Source organism: Myotis myotis, unplaced genomic scaffold (assembly GCF_014108235.1).
Source record: "Myotis myotis isolate mMyoMyo1 unplaced genomic scaffold, mMyoMyo1.p scaffold_m19_p_17, whole genome shotgun sequence".
NCBI lineage: Eukaryota > Metazoa > Chordata > Mammalia > Chiroptera > Vespertilionidae > Myotis > Myotis myotis.
In genome coordinates, this window is record NW_023416321.1 from 6216178 (window position 1) to 6234091 (window position 17914).

Below are 17914 nucleotides of genomic sequence, written 5' to 3' on the forward strand. Positions count from 1 at the left end.
CAGATGTCACCGGAAGTGAGAGCTGGGCGCACACAGGGAAACCTTGGTCAGCATCACAAATGGCCTGAGCCGGACCTGCAAGGCTGCACCACACTGAACCGCGTGGTGGAACTTTCAGTTCCCCAGCTGTCACTGTTGAGATAGTTGAGATTTTGATTAGTGTCTTCTGTTGAACTGACAGGAAAATCTCCTTGGGTAAAGGGACTGGGGAGGTATGCCCCCACACGGGCAAGGTCACAAATCCCAATGTGTCCCTTCCATACAAAGAGCGTTCTTTGAATGGGATGACAGGGAAGGAGGGGATGAACGGCCCTGCCGCCCTGCCGGAGAGAATGAGTGGAGACCAGCTTTGTCTGATGGCACAGGCATATCGATTATGTCTTCACACCAAGGCAGCCCTGGGACCAAGAACCAAATGGAAACTCCGGGTTGGTGGTGCTGTGGAATGAGCAGTGGCATTTTAGTTTTAGTTTTCATCTTACATTTTAGTTTTCATGAGATGTTGGCGCCATTTAGCCAAATACGAATGACTAGTATGTCTCTCCTCTTAAATGTTCATAGCTTTAGAAACTAGCATGGGCTGTTCACAAGTTGCTGAAAATCTGATTTGAGGATTGGTTGCAAGCTTTCTTGAGATAGGTCTACACACTCTAGGGAATTGCACATCAGTATACACAAGCACAAGGGACCTTCAACCAGCAAAAGGCCACCTGACGGAGCCATTAAGAATCTGAAAAAGTGTCAGCCAGAAAAGAGGCTCCAGAAAGAGCTCATTGGGTGATGCTGTTTCGTGGCAAAGAACGCTTCCAATGGTGAGACTACGCAACCAGGTGGGGTGGAGGGAACGGTTGTTGCCTTTAGACACCCTTTGGAAATACGCCAAAGTGTATGAACACAAAGGGAAAAACAATGGAATGTGGATGATGTCACAGAGCATCCTGAGGAAAGCAGCAAGGGTAAAGCTTCCTACTGCTTGGATCCAAAGTCCACACTTATTTTGGCATGAATTCCTTCTGCAGCCAGAAACCTGACTCTTACGGAGTGATCAGTCTTAATCATAAGGGCTCAGTGCTGAAGAGAAGGTGTGTGTGTGTATGTGTGTGTGTGTGTGTGTGTGATCTGGTTCCTGACATGGGAGTTAGAGCATCAACATTCCCCCACACATGTTGTAGGTAGTTTATGATTTCAATGTAATTAGGCAAAGGCCATTTTCACTGAGGGAGACAGAAAATTGGCTTGCTCTCCTCAAGGGTGTTCTCCAACTGTGATCAGAAACCTGCCTTCTCCTCCAATAATAATGGTGATTCTGGGCCCTCCTCTGGCTGGGGAGAGACTGCCCAGCGTTATTCCAAGAGGGCTAGCCAATTCTTAGAAACGGAAGGACCCAGCCTGGAGCGTGCTTTTGCTATACAGAGCCTTACCTCCTCTCTCTGGCCCCCATATCCAAGGAGGCAAAATTCTTCTGCCTTAATCATCCAGGGCAAGGTACTGAGCAACTAGGAACCACCCCCATAGCCCAAAGCCTGCCAAATTATTCGAACTGGCCAATTATAAACTATTCACCCCAGCCTGCCTTTCCTTTCCGTGCAAACCCCGATAGAGACCATGACCTAGACCTTCCCCTCACTCCTATCTCCCACCTCCTGACCACCTGGTATCATTCCCCTGAGGTCTTCTGTTGCATGCCACGGCTCCTGTCCTGAGGACCTATGAATATAATAAACTTTATTTTTCCTGGGCCCTGACGCCATCTCCTCTTGTGGCCACACCTGACTGGCTCTCTTAAAAAAGAATACAAAACAACCTAAGGTGGTGAGGTGGGGATGGAAAAAACACACACAAAAACACATTTCCATCTTCATTTAAAAACAAAACAACAAAAAAACTGCACATGGGTAAAGAATGTATTATCATTAGAGTCTAGAATTTTTAAGAAGTTTTATTTTGTAATCTTCTCCTGAGGATATGTGCATTGAGAGGAAGGGAGAGGGAGAGAGAGAAACATTGATCAACTACCTCCCCCATGCATCCCAACCAGGGATCGAACCTGCAACCTAGGGATAGATCCCCACAACCTTTTTGGTAAAGGGGACAATGCTCCAACCACTAAGCCACCCAGCTGAGCTAGAATTTTTTTTAAGTGGGAGTAGTACCTTCCTAAAACTGCAGATGGAGGGCAATGTCCTGTGAGTGTTTTAGCCATGGGAGGTCATTGCCAAGGCTGGTCTAGCAGCTGGCCTGGCAGAATACACCACTCACAGCTTCTCACTCCGTAGCCAGTGGGCCCTGTGAGCTGAGAGAGTCACCCCCACAGCCTGGAGACAGTGTCAATGCCTTCGTAAGTGTCAAGTGTGACATACATGGCTTAATAGGGGATATAATGGCCAGATTCCTAAGGTCAAAGGCCAAGAATTTAGGATTGACCTGGAGTTGGCATTGGATGGGTGGAGGCAGGCCCAGCTCTGCCTGTGGGAGGACAGAGCTCAGGATGCTGCTGGAGGGCAGGGTAGAGTAGAGTGATAGGGCTCCAGTCAGGCAGCCATTCGGCCACCAGGGAGAGGCAGGGACAAGGGAAGGGAAACGCAGAGCTGGGAGCTGAACAGAGGGGAGAGCCTTAGATTTGACTTCTGGTATCAGACTGATTTCTGTTTGAACCTCATCCCTACCGTTTACTTACATGAATCCAGACCAGTTACTCTACCTCTGATCCCCATCTCTGCGAAAAGGGCAACACTGAGAACCCACTCAGATAACCCTGTGTAACAGCAGGTGCCCATCAATGCCAGTTTCACAGGAAGCTGATCACGTGGACAAAACAGGCGCTTTGCCTCAGCTGATCCGAAACAGCCACTGTGACAACCACAGAGGCAGACATTAGGATTTCTAAAGCTCCCGACGTGAAGTGACTGGTTTGTCTTTACTAAACTATGTATACACAAAAGAATGTCCCTGGCCCTCACTCTCTTTACCGTATTACCCTCAGGCCAGCCCATCCCAGCATATCTTCCCAGACCTCAGCGGCATGGCTGGCCTGCGGGGAATGGGCTCCGCAGAGGGGCGAGGCAGTGGGGAGGAGAGGAGGGTGGAATGTGAGGTCGGGAAGCTGCCAGCTGAACACCACTGGTCAGAAAACCTCACCGGGAGCAGGTCTGGGCTGGCGTACACTGCCTCTGACATTGCACGGGTATTCCACCTTCCTCAGTGCTAAACCATCTGCTTTGTATTTTCACAAACCTGAGAGCAAGAGGTATGTTTCTTGGAGTTGAGTCAGTTGAGATCTGATTCTGGGCTCAGCTACTGTATCAGTTTCCCTCCTCTCTGAAACGGCTAATAATTATCATCGTCACTTAGTTTGTCCTCTCTAGGCTCCAGCTACCCTGTGGAATGAGGTGAAAGAATATCGAAGAGGTGGAGATAATTAAAGGCTTCCTAGAGGAGGCAGAGAGGTGAGGCAACTTGGAAGGGTCACACTGCCTTTAATAAGTCACCCGTTTGGGCTCTACCTTCAGGACTATGGGCTTTCTGATCCTCTGGCAGTAATGCCCCCAGCTCCTTCTGAGCTCTCAGAATGATTTCACGGCTCTTAGCAGGGAACGGGTTTTATATAGAAAAGCTTAGAGAGTTTTATAGATAAGTCATGCTTTTGGTTAAACCCCAGGCCACACCCAAGCAGTCCCGGAGCTTCCGAGTGGACAGCCTGCAGTATCTCCACCTCCGCTCCCGCACTGGTACAACGATTTTCACCCCATGTGCTGCACAGTTTTTAAAACACACAGCTACTTGGCTATTTAGTCAGGGCACGGACCTCTTTCCCCTTAGATTGTCAAATGAAAGAAATGATAACAGCCAACACAACAATAGCCGTCCATATGAATGAATCAAAATTATACCTACTTTTTTTTTGTCAGATCAGCAAGACATATTTTTTTGGTGTGCCGCAGAATTGTAGTAATTTGTTTAACTAGTCTGTCTCTGCCACGGAAAGAGAAAGGTTGGGACTCGCTATACTAGCAACTTGGAAACCTGAAGATGTGGGACGTGCCAGGAGTTACCTACTCCATAGCAACAATTTTGAGTCGCAATGGAAGGGCGGCCATGAGTAGAAGAAAACTGTCAGAAATCAGAAAGCCGGTGCCTCGATGCCGACTCAGACTTCAGAGTTTGAGGAGCTGATTGTTTATGGAAGTGACCTGTCAGCAGGTGGTTTTCTTTTCTTTCTAATGAGCCATTGCAGCCTGTCTGTCTATATCTTTAGTTGTAAAGACGCGATTCATTACAGACCAATGACAGCATACTTTACCACAGTTTCAAATTCTCAATGCCACTCTGTTGTCCCCTCAGAGCCGTGGAAGAGTGACAGAGACATAAAAAGAGACGGTTTTATGAATGATCATTTCCACAGGAAATTAAAGACGCACCCTTTTCCACATTGTTCCACGTCAATAAGTAAAGCTCGGCTGGCTAAGCCATCAGGTTTTTAGTCTCTGAATGTTACTTCCCTTGACTGATCCATAAATGGCACAAACACTCTTCATCAGTTTGGTCCAGCGCTCCCCAGAGATGATATGAGACAGAAAGACTCTTCCCAGCCATAGACGGTGCAGCAGTAAAGCCTGCCTACTGAGCCACGGGAAGCACCGTGCTCTTGGCAGTCATTCTACAAAACAGAATGAGCTTAAGAGAGCAGGTGCGCAAGGGGCTCAGGCTTGAATCGCTGTGTAACCCACCACATGGTCTTACCTTAGTTACGGATAATGAAGTTTAGGTCCAAACCCCATGGCCTTTCTCATCTTGTAAGAGCGCCGCAGCGAGGCACCTTTTGTCTCTTCTTCCTCGGGTTCTCTCTCAAGCTGTCAGCACCTACCGCCATGGAGATGAGAAAGCCCACAGGAGAATCTCGCTCTTCTTTGCCTTTCCGGGAGCATTCACCACACACAAAGGCCACTGAGTTCTGCTTCGCTCTAGTGAATCAACACTTTCTTTAACGGGTTCCCATGCCTACACGAGTGGACAGCCTTGCCAACGGTGGCTCACAAAAAACAAGAACCAAGAAGAAACAGCCTCCCCACTGCCTGTCTACATCTTTGTTTTTCAATCCTATTCAATAATAAAAATCTCCCCCAAATAAAAAAAAAAATGGCCAAAAATTGCCCCTAAATTTCTCACTGTTCCAGAGGGCTGGACTGTCTCTTATGAAGACCTCCAGGTCTTGTACAACTTCTTCCCAGTGTGTCTTTCTTAAATGTAGGTGCTCTATTACTGTCATTCTAAAGATTTTTCTGTGTAAGTACACACCCTGTGTAATCCTACACCCAAAGCAAACAACTTCTTGCCCAACATCATTTCATTTGGGTTCTGAGGAAGTGTGTGACCCTAGAAGACCAGTGAGAACCTCAGCGGTGGTTCCAAGGACAACGTTTAGATGTTTTTTCTGAGAAGTTGGTATTGTTTTGTGCCTTGTTTGCCTCTTGTACATTTGGGATGAGGGAGTGCCTTGGCTTCTGAGTCAATGTCCATTATTCACCCACAAGGAAGGTTTGTAATTTGGGTCAAGAGAATGTTGACATGTGTAAGAAATCAAGTGAATGCTGGTGTCATTTACTGAGATGATGGGACTGGGAGAAAAGAGATTTGAAATGGGGGACTCAATAGCTGAGGTTCTGTTGTGGTAATAGCATATGCTCTCTGACAACCAAATGAAGATGTCAGGTAGACAGTATATTATTCTGGAGTTGAAAGGAGAGATCCAGAACAGAGGTACAAGATGGGAAGTTATCAGTATATACATGGTATTTAAAACCATGAACATGGACGGGGCCACAGCAGAGAGAGAGTAGTTAGAAGAGATGAGTTCCAATGATGAAGCCCTGAGCAACCCAATCTTAGGTTGGGAAGATGAGGAAGATCCAACAAGGGGTCCTGAGAAGGAGAATTGCTTGAAATGGAAGGAAAACCATGATGTGTGGTGTGAAGTGAGGAAAGTGTGACAAGAGAAAGCAGTGATCATCTGTCAGAGATGAAGGAAGGTCAAGATGAGGACTGAGAACTGACCACTGGATGTGGCAATGTGATGTCACTGGTGACTCTGTTGAAAGATGTGTCAGTAGAGTTTGGGAGGCAAATGGCTGATTGGACTAGGAACAAGGTGGAACAAGGTGAGCGGAAGTAAACACAATATGCATCCCATTTATTGGGAGTTAGGCTGTCAGATGGAGTAGAAAACCATGATGATGGATGGGAAGGGATTTGGGGTTCAAGAGAGATTTACTTTTCATGAAGGGAGCTTTTTACTTTGCATTGTTTTAATGTGGGAGATGTTATAATTCATCAGATAAAATGTTGCCAAGTTATTAATTAATTTTCAAGTAAATGTCCTACAATTACTCTTGTGTGTCATTTCTTTTAAAAATAAGTATGTTGGCCTGGCTGGCATGGTTGAGAGTCAACCTAGGAACCAAGAAGTCACGGTTGGATTCCTGGTCAGGGAACATGCCTGGGTTGTGGGTTCCATTGCCAGTGTGGGCTATGCAGGAGGCAGCCGATCAATGATTCTCTCTCATCATTGATGTTTCTATCACTCTCTCCTTCTACCTTCCTCTCTGAAATCAATAAAAATATATTTTTTAAAACAGTATTTTGGGTACTTCTGAAGAAGGTATCCTGTTTGGTCTCTTGGGTTTACTGCAGAATCCACATGATAATCAAAATGATTAATTCCTAAAGAAATACGAAATAGAGAAAAAGAGCCTGACTACTACATGGCACAATGTAGAAACTGGGTAATGGACAGAATTGTTTATTGTAGCCTGATTTTCCATAGCCAAGGACAAGTCAATTTTTCTCATACAGTTTCACCCACTGCTGACACTATGCCTGCAGACAGATCCACACCAACTACAAGTTCCTATAGTTCTAATTGACTGGCTAATACAGGAAACAGGGGAAGTGTCTGCAGTCCTCACTACTAAGCAATGTGTTCCTCTTCCACTTATTATAAAAGTCTCTCCCCCTACCTGAATTCTAAAGTTACCTAAAGCAGCGACCGCCAACCGGTGGTCCACGGACCACTGGTAGTCCGTGAGATCCAAAAGGTTGGCGGCCAGTGATCTAAAGCACACTGGTTTATTTTCTTCTCTTTGGTCAAACTGTGCTAAAGTGGAATAGATTTCAAAATCTGGAACCAGAAATAAATCAGTAGTAAGTTGGTTAGCATATACTTCCTCTCAAATCACTTCATTTTAAAATTGAACAGTGAGAATTAATAAGAATGTCTGTTTGGGTTATTTTCTTTTTTTCCTGATTTTGAATGAATTGGTTTTCTGGCTGGTTGTTGCACCAACTCCCAAACACACATATTACCAAGCAATGACCCTGTGAGAACTGCCAAAATGTCTGTGCCAGGCACAGTCAGAGGAGGATTCAATTCAAAATGTGAACCCTCAGAAGAACATTAACACAACAAGAATTCATTGCTTGATATCCTCTCAAGTTGGCCCTCAGTCTCTGCTTAAGCATTTTCATTGACAAGAAACTCACTGACCCTTCACATGTCTGTTCCTGTTTGATGATGATTCAACTCTGCCAACGAGGAAGTCCTTCCTTAAACTCAGATAAAAATATGTCTCCCTGTAGCATTCACAAGACTTTCCTGTCTCATGCTCTCCCTCTGCAGAATATGTTGTATACTAGCCAAAAGCAGTTCTTCAGACAAAAAAAAGAGATAATAATTTTATAGTTGCTTCTTACCTTCTAACTCAGTCTTTACTTCTTCCATTGAAAAATCTACAAAGTATCCTATTATTCCTGATATGCATATTGATTATTTAATTTGTCCTTTTTGAGAGCGACAAGGGCATGGTCAAATGCTAAAATGATGAATCATGAAGGCAACAGGTGCCAACCAGGGCTGCTGGCAAATTGTAAGAGTGGGCTCTCTGAGGAGGATTGTAGAGTTTTCCAATTTCTGCGGTGCAAATACTCCATCCATGGCCAATTTCAAATGACTGAGGGGACTTCCCTGGATGTGGAGTAAGAGGTGTGCGCAGTTGGCTCTTGTGAGCTGATACGAGTCGGCTCCAGCACAGCCCTGTGTGATGAGCCATGGCAGGGCTTGCTCAACATCCTAATGTCCTGGTTGTTCTCCTCTGAATATCTTTTTACACATCCAGCCCAGAATCAGTCTCAATTCCACTTAAAATTCAACTGCAAATGTCCAATTCCATCAAAATCCGACTTCAAAGCATCTATGAATGTGTGTGTGTGTGTTTGTGTGTGTGTGTGTGTGGGGGGCATACAGAGAAAGCCTCTAGCTTCTAATATTTGGATCAGAAAAAAAAAATTGCTCTTTAGTTGATAGATTAGGGTACATGCTCATTAAATTATATATACCAGTACACCCTCATTAAAGTTGTCATTTGTTTAATGGAATGAAAAAGAAATGGGTTTAAAGAGGGATACTGCAAAAAATGATTTAGAGTTTTAAATATTCCCATATAATTCAGTAAACATTTATTAAGTCCTTATGGCACATTAAGGAAACTATAAACATTCCACTTAAAACTCTACTAGTGAATAGATTTGTTCTTATGTTTAGCCTTTTTCTCTCTTGGGTAGGCTCCCACTTTCTTACAAACCATGGATGTGTTTGTTTTTGTTCTTTGGTGAATCCATTCTGCAGTAGTTACTCGTGAGTCACATTTCCCAAGGGCTATAATTTATGCCTATATTATATTCATACTGAATGCAGCTGTTGAAGATAAGCCATGTTAGCACTGAATCAGCATTACAGGAAAAAACAAAAATGCTTATTTGGCTGGATCGTGGGATCTGGGATGGTGAGAAGTATGAGATGGATAAGGTGGAGCAGTGAGCAGCATCTGATAAGCCAGGTTAAAGAATTTTGATTATTCTAAGGAGGGTGAAAGGGCTTCCACCAAGGGAGGAAGACAATCTGATTAGCATTCAAGAGAATGCATTCTGGCAGTGGTGGTGAGAATGGATTGGACAGACAACAGATGGGGTGGGTGAGGCAGTAAGGGAGATATTGTGTAACCTAGGGAAATGGAACCCAGGGAATACACTCAAGAGATACTTGGAAGTCAGAATCCAGGATCATCAGAGATCCATTGGAGAAGGAAGGGTGAAGAAGAGACCGGGACGGACTATTTGTAAGAGTAGAGGGATGAAGAACAGTCAGGGTAATTCCAAGAGCTGGTGCAACTGCGGTCAGTCTTCAGATTGGGTGGAAAGAAGTTGCTGATTTAATTTCCCTGTTAAATAATGGATGGTGAGCAGAAGAGACAGGAATAGAGATTTCAAGGGAATGGAAAACATCTGAAATAGTCACTGTCGGGAAGTTGAAGAGTACGTCATATGGGGCTGCATTGAGGACCTATTCTTAGTAACATTTCTCAAGAATCTAGTTGAATGTGTGTCTTCTGAAGAAAGTGTTCCAGGCACTCCTGAGAGGTCTTCCCATTTCCCTCTAATGACCTGTTTCTCTAATTTCTAATGAAGGCCATCCAACGAAACAAACACTTCCTGATTGAAGAATTTTAACAAGGGAACTTGTGCAGTTCTTGGTTTCCAGATCAACCACTAAATGGCTTATTTTCGTGATAAAAGAACAGTGAAATTCCCACCAAGTATCTGTTGAGAAAACATTTGCTAGAGATACCCCTCCCCTTCCAAACACATCCCTCAATCAGGGAGGAGACAGAGCTCCTGGGCAGAACAATGGGCGCTGTCCTGGGGTGGGACTCCGAAATTCAGTCAAGGAACAAACCCCAGTGAGGTCATGTCTCGTTTGGGATTAAATGGCTAACTCTGATTCTGGGATCACATGAAGAAAAATGCACATAAAATGCCCAGGAATTTTCCCTTTGCTTCATTCGGAAATTAAACTTGCACACGTCATGTCTACAAAATGAGCATTTCACCAGGTCAGATGCTTTCTTGACTGGACTAGGATGCAAAAGAGAGTAGAGAATGTGCTGCCTTCTTCAGCTGGCTGGGCCCTGGGCCTTCCTGAACCCTGGAGTTCTGTATTCTCACAGGCAGCTTTGTCTCCACTGTACAAAATAGAGTCAATGTCCAAAAACCGTAATCAAGTTACTTGGTGTAACCTGCTCAGCCAGAAGAGGCCACTGAGGTCACAAGCTACTCCGCCTGCTTGATACCAAGTCCTCCTGATTCTGAGAGGAATGATTTTCAGTTCAGCAGGTGTGCAGCACCTGAATCGTCAAGACAACCCCTTCATTCTCCATACGACATAATGCAGGTGTTGTCTTACAGCAGAGCTTGTCTGGTACCTCATACAATCTGAAAAACGACAAAGGAAACTTGGCCCGTGTTTGAACCAGTCCTAGCAATGTTTCTGGCTTTCAAAATGATGGCACTGCATTCACTACCCAGTGGCCCTCCATGATTTCTAAAGTCGGGCAGCTTTATTTTGCCATTTAATGATTTCTACCTAGAAATTATAAATGTTGTAGAAATCAACAGAGACCACCCAACGGAGAACAAGGAAGGGCTGTCCTTCAGCTTTTGCTGTAAAGAGGGAGCCAGCCATCATCACTGTGTTTAGCAGAGACTCGGAGGGAGGCAGAGAGGGAGAAAGCAGCACAGTGCAAACGGGAAGGTGGTAGGTCTGCTCTCATCAGTGGCTGTTGGGCACGAGAAGCTGGCATCAAATTAGCTAGAACGGGCACCCATTTGATGGGTCCGGAAAAACATAGTTTGCTTTCCTTACTGGTGCTAAGTCTGAAGCAGGGGCAACAAATGACAAGAGTTGGAAGCCAATGACCAAGTCTTGACTGTTTGGGGCCCATTGTTGCAAAGGCTGTGATTTGTCTTCTGGGCCTTTTACTACAGAGGCTATGGCTCAGAGCTATATTGTCACAGTTGGGGGCGGGGAACTTTTTTTCTGTCAAGGGCCATTTGGATATTTATAACATCATTCTCGGGCCACACAAAATGATCAACTTAAAAATTAGTCTGCTATATTTGGTCAAACATTTAATTAACTCACCCCTAATGCCTTGGCGGGGCCAGACCAAATGATTTTGCGGGCCTTATTCAGCCCTTGGGCCGGAGGTTCCCCACCCCTGTCATAGATGGGCTTAGTCACTGTTGGTTTGTATATCTAGCCTCTCAACAAAAACAATACACTATGCTGGTAAGTGACATGTGGGACAGCGACCATACACAAACACACTTGTCATACCGACAGCCTCCACACCAATACTTACAAATTGAACTCTTTGTGAATAACCCGCCCCCCCATTTATTATTCAGATTCTTCCATGGTATGACTAAAAAATGCATTTAATCAAGCATTTGTTGTTGTTCTTTTCAGGGCAACTTGGTTTTCTTAGAATCCTAATTATCTATGAGCCAATATATCACGGCTGGATTGATATCAGTGTAGTTGAGTCTTTCTGATATTAATGAAAACTGTTATAAGAAATTCTCAATGATAATGGTTATTCTATGGAGAAACTGCATGGCACTGCAGTAGAGATTCTTGAGAACAATAGGCCCTGCCATCTCTCAGGACTGGTCAACAGCAAGTTAAGTGCATCCTGTTCTTGGAAACATGGCATTTTGCCCACTTTGCATTTACTTCCAAGTGTGACTGTTTTAAGAGTCCAAAATTATTTTAAACTTAGGGGTGATAGTGCATAATACATTTCATCTTGGTCGAATCTACCAATTCAAATCTGTCTGAGTCACAGAAAGTGAGGTAAATGTATTTTACCAGCTCCTCCCACCTTTTCTGTTGGCTGTGTTTCTCTGGCTTATTACCCCCTTGGCTAATAAAGTGCCCTGGATGGATGTGGTCATTTCAACATTTTGCCAGCCCTTCCTTTCAACTTAGATGGTGCCTGTGTTATCACTAGTTGCTAGAAACTCAAGTTCACAAAGGCAACACTGACTACTCAATAGTCTTTTCGACCTTGGAGATGTTTTCGTTCACAGATCGATTCATTTGATATTCCCACCTTTCCACCCTCCCCGAATACAGTGCTATCGAGGCCATGAAAGCCAGCCTTAGCTAAAACTGTTGACTCAGTTCTTCCATGCAGACACTCCAGGAAGGTTACGATTATTTCCACTTTGATTTTTTTTTTTTTTTACAAAGCCTTAAGTAAATGCAAATGTTGATATTGTGATTTCTCTTTAGGCTAGGAAGTCTGGAAAATAACAGCGGAAGCTCCCGAACACTCAGCTGTCTGGGGCACAAGAGAAGTTATAGGAGAAAATCTGAGTCATGAGCTGTTGAGTCAATCCCCAAATCTCTATTTTCTCCATGTTTATAGGATACCTATTTCCGAAAATACTTCATGGCTTTCACCTTTCCTCAACCAACTGTGTATGGTTTCTTTTCTTTGCCCCTTTTGTTTGGACTTTCCCTTCCTCATTGTGAAATAACACCCTTCCATTTTGTTTTTGTCCGCTTTAGGGTTGCCTGCTTACTGACAGCTCATCGAATGCCAATACTTACGGCAAATTACACAAGAACGAGTCTGGTCATGCTGCTTCAAAGGGATGAAAGATTCAAAGCAATAAGCAGAAAAATAAATGTTTCCATTGATCTTACCATTTTATAATGGTCAAATAAAGGCACAATAATAGAGGAATTATCAAGAAAAGGGAAGTCATTTTTCATGTCATTGTGTTTCTCCATGCTTTTCTAAGAAAAGTATGGAGTCTCTCATCTCATTGCCATTATCATCTGTTATGGGTTGAACTGTGTCCTACCCAGAAGATATTTTGAAGCCCTAATCTCTGACACCCATGAATGTGACCTTATTTCAAAATAGGTTCTTGGCAGATGTAATTGAGTTAAGATGAGGTCATTAGAGTAGGTCCTTATTCAATATGACTGGTGTACTGATAAGAAAGAACTCTCACACACATACGCACAAAGAGAGAAGCGAGAAGAGGCCATATGAAGGTGGAGACACAGATGGGAGTGATGCGGCCACAAGCCAAGGGACACTTGGGGCCACCAGAAGCTGAAAGAAGCTTTGAAGGGAAGGTGGTCTTGATTTCAGTCTTCCAGCCTCCGGAACTATTGTTTTAAGCCCCTTAGCATGAGCAGCCACAGGAAACAAATACCAACATCCATATTTGCCTTTGAAAGGTTATTTTACACCTTTTAGAACTTTCTTCTTTCTATTCCTTCACCTCTGAGGACTCTCTTATACCTTTCAACCTTTGCAAATTTATGGACTTGTAAGCAGATCAATTTTTTCTAACTATGAAACTAGCTGCTTAACAATAGTCAGGTTCTGAATTTGTTTTCCCAAAATTCCATTCTAGGTGCTAAACTTACCTTTAGATTGTAACATACTGCATTATTGACAAGTAGTAAAAATCTTTAAAAGTTGCTCTTCAGCTTTACATAGTAGCTACAGATCACTAGATGTATATTTCTGGGGTGTCAATAACAGTTTATTCTATAATTCTGAATATAAGCTAAAGGGAGCAAGTACATATTTTGAAGATACTGTTTAAAGTTATTTTGATTCTACATAGAAACTGAGACTCATAAAATAGTAAAGACTAAATTTAAAAAATTAAAAGCCTACTATGGTTCACTTAAATGTGCTTTTAAATAGATATTTTAGGACTGTTATTTAGGATGCAGGCCCAATTTTAGGTTTTTGGTATTGTCTAACACCTGTTATCTTGGCCTATGAATCAGACTCTGCTTAAACAGTGCATGCACCCACCCCTACCCTACCAAGGACATCACAGTATTCCACATACTGACATTATTGCACTTGAGAGTCAAGTTAAGTGTGAATATTACACGAGAGGGTAAAATAAAGGAGAAGAGACTCTTCATGGAGTGGATCAGGATGATTGGAGAGTATAAGCTAAAATCAAGCCAAGCCTAAGTGTCTCATCAAGGTCCACCTGTGCAACAGCTGGAACCTGAAGACCCACCCAGGGCCACAGCAAAAAACTAGGCCTGCAGCCCATAGACTGGATGAGCTAAAACCATCAGCAGGGGAAGACGAACATGCTAGGTGCCCCACTGTGAACTGGCAGCTCAGTCTGTAAGTAGGACTATGTGGTTAAATTAGGCCCCCAATTCAGCCTGGAAAAGACCCTGGGAAAAGAAAGCGCTTCCACTGACCTCAATTATCCACATCATGTGTGCCATTTTACCCAGCCAGAGCCTAACAAAGATGATCTGTTTTCAACAAGCTGAAGGTTTCTGAGAAGATAGTGTTTTTAGGTAGACTTTCCCCCTTATCGCAGAGCTCTGAAACCTGAATTTTTATTCAAGGGAAAAACAAAAAGACCTGGGACAATGGCCCCATTCAATTATAAAATCACTGCCATCGGCCTTTCTCCCACTGACCCTTTGGACAGAAGCAGAAACAGCAGGTTCTGCCTAGATCGAGTTGCCCTGTTTAACCAGCACAAATACTTCTGCAGGAAGATAAGTCAGTGATTAATTTGGAGGCGGAGCCTAGAAAAATAAATGCTGGAGCCAATGACTACACAGCTCTCCTGAGGTCCAAGGAGACAGCTGAGCTGGACAGAGGTGGATGCTACCGGTTCCCACCAGTCAAGATCTTCCCCAGCAGCAACGCGCCAGGGCCAGGCCGGAGTTAGGAGTGCCAGGCCGGAGTTAGGAGTGCCAGGCTGTCATATTCTGCCTTCATCTTGAGGGTGATATCACAAGATTCTCAACATAGCCCCGTGTTCTCTGTAAATACTGGAGTAGCCAGCTTTTAATTGTTTTATGTGCAGATTGATTTGGTAAACAGAGATATGGGAACCTTTGAAAACATGTAACATGAGGTTGCAAGTCTAGTTTATGGCTAAATATTTCCCTCGCTTCCTAGCAAGTTGAGGTGATTTATTAGCGTGCCCTCTGGTTACAAATGACCACAACGATGAAAACCCTGCAGTTTTACACTTTAGTACCATAAGGGATTTTTTTTTCTCAGTCTCCCCAGAGTCAGGAATCCCACCTTTGGGAACTACTGAAATAAACAAACAGAAAACACGAATTTGGCTGGTTGTTTCTCTTGAAACTTCTGGAACCTGGGGACGCTGAGTTTATTGAAAGCAGTCATAACACTGCTCTCTTTCCTGGTAGTTAAAATTCATGTACAGATTATGCAAGAATCTTAATTCAATGTAGAAGCAAAAATTTAGGTGGCTAACTGGTGTAGTTTAAAGCCCCCAATTCCTCTTATAATACACCTCCGACACTCCCCGATTTAAAAAGAAAAAAGCCAAATAAATGAAGAGAAGGCGACCCCAAGCATACAGCCAAGCACCTGGCACATAGTAGGTATATAACAAGTAGGTCCAGGAAGAGGACAATCAGGGAATCAGAAGCAGAAATCGGCATGATTTGCTTGTCCATACCCGTGTCGTCCACATAGCTACCTAAGGCTGGCTTTCATATGTTTTGGTGAACACGGGTTGGAATTTTTTTCAATCAGTTTTTAAATTGAATTTACCAATTTTTAAAGCCAAGGACTTTGAAATTATTGAGCTGTATTTAGATATACAAGTTTTAAGCAATTCAAACTCTGGAACTAAAATTAGCCATTGGACAAAGCTGTTGTGAGCCAGCTGCCATGATCCCACGAACAAATAAAATGGTGACACAGAGAGGTCATGCCCCTTCTTGATTCCTTACAAGTTCCTGGGTGGAAAAAAGTCACCGGGCTCCATTTAATTTCTTTCCCATGGCAGCCACTAACGACTATGAGAACAGCCAAAGTTTGCCGTCCAGTTTGCCCCTTAGTTAGAAACAGTCATCTCTTCCACCATTTAGAAGTAGCGTTGCATCCAAGGAAGGTGATCACTTCGTTTCTGTTCTCCAAGGATCAAATTTATTGGATGAGTTGGAAAGAACCCTTGCAATAAAGTTCAATCCCCCGGGAGTGCCAGCATTTCCATTTCTAAGGTGCCTGCTTACTGTGTGTTAGCGGTTTCACACTCATTGCCCCAAACCCAATCCTCGGAAGAGGCTCTCTATCATAGCTGTCACTGACCCACATGAAAGGGAAGACAGGACTTCTACAGTGGGAAGTCCTTGGCCTAGGCCTCTGGTTTTCAAGCCCTCACGTTCATCGGAACCCCCTGGAGGGCTGGTGAGACACAGACACGCTGGGCTCCATGCCCAGAGCTGCTCACGCAGTAGGTCTGGGGGGAGCCAGAGCACTGGCACAGTTTACAAGCTCCCGGGGCTTCTGATGCCTCTAGTCCTGGGCCACACTTTGAGGACCACTAGCCTAAGTCACACAAGTCATAGTGGCCAAGCCTGGAGTAAAGCCCAGCTCCGTCTGATGAGAAAATGCACACGAGGCCACACTGAGGAGCCACCTGTCACCCCCTTAAGATTTCTCCACTGCGGAGATGGAGGAGGAGAGGAGGCACTACGTAGCTGCATGGCGTGGGAAAGGGGGACGAATCTGGAGTCGGAACCCTGGAGTGGGGGCCCCTCTCTGCCAGGTAACAGCATGGCACTTAACGGACCGGATCGGCTGTATTTTCATCGCTACAATAAGAATTCTCCTGCTGCTCCTCGCACTCATCTCACTGAGTCGTTTGCAGACGAAAGGTGACAACCGCTGTGAAAGACTTCTCTAGGCCTTGAGGTGCTGCCATGAATGCTGTGTGTTCTTTTTATTAGGAATCAGGTCAGAAGAAGAGTCAAGATGAAGAAAACAACAAAAACAAAAAATATGTCCGAGAACGATCTGGTCTTTAGTTTAAGAGCTGCAACTGCGTAAAAGGAAATGCCGGACACAAGAAAGAAGTTTATGAGGACCTCAGAGACCTGTCATCTCAGAGATGCACTCACAGCGTCAAAGGGGGGGGGGGGAAGGGGGAACTGATAAATATTTTCCAATAGCTTTTTTTTTTCTTTTTCAAGTTAAAAAGTAAACATCCTAGTTCTTTCTTCAAGAGACATTCTTTGGATGAATACTGAAATATGATTAGTCAAGAGTTATTTTGATTTAATTATTTTTGAATAGTTAAAATAGTTAAAAACTTGATTAGTAAAAGAAATAGTAAAAACTAAGACTTCTTTCTCCATAACAATTTCAAATACTGGCACTAATTAAGCAGTAATTTCTCATTAACAAAGTTAATATTCAATGGCACAGAGAAAAGGGGTCATTTATATATTGGATTAATTAAGAAGAAGCTTTTTACTAACCTAATAAATCTACCAGGACCCCTGGGCTCCACTTGTATCTATCAATGGCTTACTTACTATTAGGTCAATACTTGGCGTTCAAGCCCACAGACTTCAATATGTGATTGGGACTGTAAAGAGTGGTCGCGCCCTAACCCGTTTGCCTCAGTGGATAGAGCACTGGCCTGCGGATTGAAGGGTCCCAGGTTCGATTCTGGTCAAGGGCATGTACCTTGGCTGCGGGCATATCCCCAGTAGGGAGTGTGCAAGAGGCAGCTGATTGATGTTTCTCTCTCATTGATGTTTCTAACTCTCTATCCCTCTCCCTTCCTCTGTAAGAAATCAATAAAAATATATTTTTTAAAAAAAGAGTGGTCGCATGTTCCCCGTCAGTGAAATGTTACTTTCCTTGGACTGAATATTGCACTTGCTCAGTGAAGTGAAATTTGTATTGATTTATCTTTCTCAAGTTCCTCTTGTGCTTATGAACTTTTGATAAAAATGGCAAACCTCTGAGCTCTGCCCCTTAAATCCAGTGCATAAATCTTTCTTTCTGTTTTAGATTTGTTTGGATTTATTCTTTAAATGCCTTGATAGAGAAAGTACAACATAATGCTTGGCGTGCAAAATAGACTACTACAAACACATCAATAATCTGATTTCAGAGAGCAGGGTCCAGATGCTTTGATTCTATCTCATCTTTTCAATGCCTGAGCGTTTCTCTCCTTT

General features: G+C 43.7%; 1 protein-coding gene across 7 annotated transcripts in view; it reads right to left on the reverse strand.

The window, feature by feature from the left end:
* KCNJ16 (potassium inwardly rectifying channel subfamily J member 16) overlaps positions 1 to 17914 on the reverse strand; it is a 92264-nt gene that overhangs the window by 16975 nt on the left and 57375 nt on the right. For 3 of the 7 annotated variants that reach the window (XM_036341549.1, XM_036341547.1, XM_036341543.1), the window contains exon 1: positions 4741 to 5207. The exons of 3 other annotated variants lie outside the window; for them this stretch is intronic. The gene's annotated coding sequence lies outside the window, so the exon portion shown is untranslated. Of the gene's footprint in view, positions 1 to 4740; positions 5208 to 17914 lie in introns of those variants that run through there. One more of the 7 variants, XM_036341544.1, reaches the window with a different exon arrangement.